Source organism: Delphinus delphis, chromosome 9 (genome assembly GCF_949987515.2).
Source record: "Delphinus delphis chromosome 9, mDelDel1.2, whole genome shotgun sequence".
Taxonomy (NCBI): Eukaryota; Metazoa; Chordata; class Mammalia; order Artiodactyla; family Delphinidae; genus Delphinus; species Delphinus delphis.
In genome coordinates this window covers 18,186,926-18,192,140 of record NC_082691.1, presented here as the reverse complement: position 1 = coordinate 18,192,140, position 5,215 = coordinate 18,186,926, and positions in this window count along the sequence as shown.

Below are 5,215 nucleotides of genomic sequence, written 5' to 3'. Positions count from 1 at the left end.
CCCCATCCTCCAACAAGGATAGGTTGATCATAATAAATTCCTAGGAGGGGTGGGGGAATGATATGCTAGGAAGAGCAAGCAGGGCTGGATGAGAAGAGGGCAGGCAACCCCAGATCGGAGAGCTGGGAGGAGGAGGGTAGATTTCTGCCAACAAACCTGTACATTTCTACAATCACTGACAGAGTCCTGGAACTGCTAGCTGGGCACAGGACACAGAATGCTCCCCATAGATGTGTAAGCTATCATGAACCACTACCACCAAGATGGTCCTGGCAGACCCCGGAACTCCTGGTCAGCTAGCTCCCTGGACACACCGCAGGTGTTTCACTACTCATGAAAAACCTTAACTCCACAGCTGAAGTTACTGAATTTTTAAATTTTTATTTCTTTTCACATTTTTCTTGGAGTATAATTGCTTTACAATGTTGTGCTACTTCCTGCTGTATAACAAAGTCAATCAGCTATATGTATACATATATCCCCATATCCCCTCCCTCTTGCACTTCCCTCCCACCCTCACTATCCCACACCTCTAGGTGGTCACAAACCACCAAGCTGATTCCCCATGCGATGCAGCTGTTTCCCACTAGCTATCTATTTTACATTTGGTAGTGTATATATGTCCATGCCACTCTCTCACTTCATCCCAGCTTACTCTTCCCCCCCGGCCCCCCGTGTCCTCAAGTCCATTCTCTACATCTGTGCCTTTATTCCTGTTCTACCCCTAGGTTCATCAGAACCATTTTTTTTTCTTTTAGATTCAATATATATGTGTTAGCATGTGGTATTTGTTTTTCTCTTTCTGACTTACTTCACTCTGTATGACAGACTCTAGGTCCATCCACCTCACTACAAGTAAGTCAATTTCGTTTCTTTTTATGGCTGAGTAATATTCCATTGTATGTATGTGCCACATCCTCTTTATCCATTCATCTGCTGCTGGACACTTGGGTTGCTTCCATGTCCTGGCTATTTTAAATAGCGCTGCAATGAACATTGTAGTACATGACTCTTTTTGAATTATGGTTTTCTCAGGATATATGCCCAGTAGTGGGATTGCTGGGTCATATTTTTAGTCTTTTAAGGAACCTCCATACTGTTCTCCATAGTGGCTGTATCAATTTACATTCCCACCAACAGTGCAAGAGGGTTCCCTTTTCTCCACACCCTCTGTAGCATTTATTGTTTGTAGATTTTTTAATGATGGTCATTCTGATTGGTGTGAGGTGATACCTCTTTGTAGTTTTGATTTGCATTTCTCTAATGATTAGTGATGCTGAGCATTCTTTCATGTGTTTGTTGGCAATCTGTATATCTTCTTAGAGAAATGTCTATTTAGATCTTCTGCCTATTTTTGGATTTGTTTGTTTGTTTGTTTGACATTGAGCTGCACGAGCTGCTTGTATATTTTGGAGATTAATCCTTTGTCAGTTGCTTCATCTGCAACTATTTTCTCCCATTCTGAGGGTTGTCTTTCCATCTTGTTTATGGTTTCCTTTGCTGTGCAAAAGCTTTTAAGTTTCACTAGGTCCCATTTGTTTGTTTTTATTTCCATTTCTCTAGGAGGTGGGTCAAAAAGGATCTTGCTGTGATTTATGTCATAGAGTGTTTTGCCTATGTTTTCCTCTAAGAGTTTTATAGTGTCTGGCCTTACATTTAGGTCTTTAATCCACTTTGAGTTTATTTTTGTGTATAGTGTTAGGGAGTGTTCTAATTTCACTGTTTTACATGTACCTGTCCAGTTTTCCAAGCACCACCTACTGAAGAGGCTCTCATTTCTCCATTGTATATTCCTGCCTCCTTTATGAAAGATAAGGTGACCGTATGTACATGGGATTCTCTCTGGGCTTTCTATACTGTTCCATTGAGCTATATTTCTATTTTTGTGCCAGTACCATACTGTCTTGATTATTGTAGTTTTGTAGTATAGTCTGAAGTCAGGGAGCCCTGATTCCTCCAGCTCCATTTTTCTTTCTTAGGATTGCTTTGGCTATTCGGTGTCTTTTGTGTTTCCATACAAATTGTGAAATTTTTTGATCTAGTTCTATGAAAAATGCCATTGGTAGCTTGATAGGGATTGCACTGAATCTGTAGATTGCTTTGGGTGGTATAGTCATTTTCACAATGTTGATTCTTCCAATCCAAGAAGACGGTGTATCTCTCCAACTGTTTGTATCATCTTTAATTTCTTTCATCAGTGTCTTACAGTTTTCTGCATACAGAGCATTTGTCTCCTTACATAAGTTTATTCCTAGGTATTTTATTCTTTTTGTTGCAATGGTAAATGGGAGTGTTTACTTAAATTCCCTTTCAGGTTTTCCATCGTTAGTGTATAGGAATGCAAGAGATTTCGGTGAATTAGTTTTGTATCCTGCTACTTTACCAAATTCATTGATTAGCTCCAGTAGTTTTCTGGTAGCATCTTTAGGATTCTCTATGTATAGTATCATGTCATCTGCAAACAGTGACAGTTTTACTTCTTTTCCAATATGGATTCCTTTTATTTCTCTTTCTTCTCTGATTGTCGTGGCTAAAACTTCCAAAACTATGTTGAATAATAGCAGTGAGAGTGCGCAACCTTGTCTTTTTCCTGATCTTAGAGGAAATGGTTTCAGTTTTTCACCACTGAGCTGTGGGTTTGTCATATATGGCCTTTATTATGTTAAGGTAGGTTCCCTCCAAGCCCACTTGCTGGAGAGTTTTTATCATTAATGGGTGTTGAAATTTGTCAAAAGTTTTTTCTGCATCTATTGAGATTATCATATGGTTTTTATTCATCAGTGTGTTAATATGGTTTATCACATTGATTGATTTGCATATATTGAAGAATCCTTGCATTCCTGGGGTAAAGCCCACATGATCATGGTGTATGATCCTTTTAATGTGCTGTTAGATTCTATTTGCTACTATTTTGCTGAGGATTTTTGCATCTATGTTCATCAGTGATATTGGCCTGTAGTTCTCTTTCTTTGTGACATCTTTGTCTGATTTTGGTATCAGGGTGATGGTGGCCTCTTAGAATGAGTTTGGGAGTGTTCATTCCTCTGCTAAATTTTGGAAGAGTTTAAGAAGGATAGGTGTTAGCTCTTCTGTAAATGTTTGATAGAATTTGACTGTGAAGCTATCTGGGCCTGGGCTTTTGTTTGTTCTCTGCCAGTGAAGGTGCTTCCTAGTGTATGGAAACTTTTCCCCCTTCACAGCTGCTTCCCAGAGGTGCAGGTCCCATCCCCATTCTTTTGTCTCTGTTTTTTCTTTTTTCTTTTGCCCTACCCAGGTACATGGGGAGTTTCTTGCCTTTTGGAAATTCTGAGGTCTTCTGCCAGCATTCAGTAGGTGTTCTGTAGGAGTTGTTCCACATGTAGATGTATTTTTCTTTTTTTTTTTGGCTGTGCTGAGTCTTCATTGCTGCACACGGGCTTTCTCTAGTTGTGGCGAGTGGGGGCTACTCTTCGTTGCGGTGCGTGGGCTTCTCAATGCAGTGGCTTTTCTTGATGTGGAGCACGGGCTCTAGCCATGCAGGCTTCAGTAGTTGTGGCTTGTGGGCTCTAGAGCACAGGCTCAGTAGCTGTGGCACATGGGCTTAGTTGCTCTGTGGCATGTGGGATCTTCCCAGACCAGGGACTGAACTCAAGTCCCCTGCACCTTCAGGCAGATTCTTGACCACTGTGCCACTAGGGAAGTCCATAGATGTATTTTTGATGTATTTGTGGGGAGGAAGGTGATCTCCACGTCTTACTCCTCTGCCATCTTGAAGGTCCCCCTCTATTGAATTTTTTAGATCCTGGTTTTCCCAATTCTTTTTTTTAAAAAATATCTTTATTGAAGTATAATTGCTTTACAATGCTGTGTTATTTTCTGCTTTATAACAAAGTGAATCAGCTATACATGTACATATATCCCCATATCTCCGCCTTCTTGTGTCTCCCTCCCACCTACTTTTCCCAATTCTTTATGGTAGATACTTAGTGTATATATTACTGTACATACTTAAATTGGGAAAAGGGAAAAGGAAAAATACAGGAATAAAATAAATATATGTTTTTAACCCAAATGATATCCTACTGCAAGAGGATGCAGGAAATTAGGTAGTATTAGGTCATCCAGACATGACACGGTGGCACCCTGGACTGGGGTGTGGCTGTGCGGCAGAATGAAGTAGATGTATTCTGAAAGTTATTTTGGCATTCGAATCAACAGAACCTGAGGTTGGTTGGGTGCAGCTTGTGAGAAGCAGGAAGGGTCAAAGAGCAGCCCCAGGTTTCTGGCTTATGCATCTGCGAAGATGGCAGGGTCGTTTACTGACATAGGGAACACAGGAAGAAGAGGAGGTTTGCACATGAGGAATGATGTGTTCAGCTCTGGACCATTGGTTTTGAGATGCCCGTGGGACATCTCAGCAGACTTCGAGGACACAGCTGCAAATCAGAGGAAGAAGCGGCCAGTTGTACCAGGAGTGACAAACTATGCAGTCCTCTGTTCTCTGCAGCCAGGGAGGCCTCTTAAAAACATACTGACTATCCCACTCCTGGGCACATATCCGGAGAAAACCATGGTTCGAAAGGATACATGCATCCCAATGGTCATCACAGCACTATTTACAATAGCCAAGACATGGAAGCAGCTTAAGTGTCCACTGACAGATGAATGGATAAAGAAGATTGGTACATATATACAATGGAATATTACTCAGCCATTAAAAAAATGAAATAATGCCATTTGCAGTGACATGGATAGACCTGGAGATTATCATACTAAATGAAGTAAGTCATACAGAGAAAGACAAATAACATATGATATTGCCTATATGCAGAATCTAAAAAAATGATACAAATGAACTTATTTACAAAACAGAAACAGATTCACAGGCTTAGAAAACAAACTTACAGTTACCAAAGGGGAAAGGTGGGGAGGAGGGATAAATTGGGAATTTGGGATGGACATATACACACTACTATATTTAAAATACATAGCCAACAAGAACCTACTGTATAGCACAGGGAACTCTGCTCAATATTCTGTAATAACCTAATGGGAGAAGAATTTGAAAAACAATAGATATATGTATATGTATAACTGAATCACTTTGCTGCACACCTGAAACTAGCACAACATTGTTAATCAACTATACTCTAACATAAAATATAAAATAAAATAAAATAAAGATACATGCTTCCCTATGTTCATAGTAGCACTATTCACAATAGCCAAGGTATGG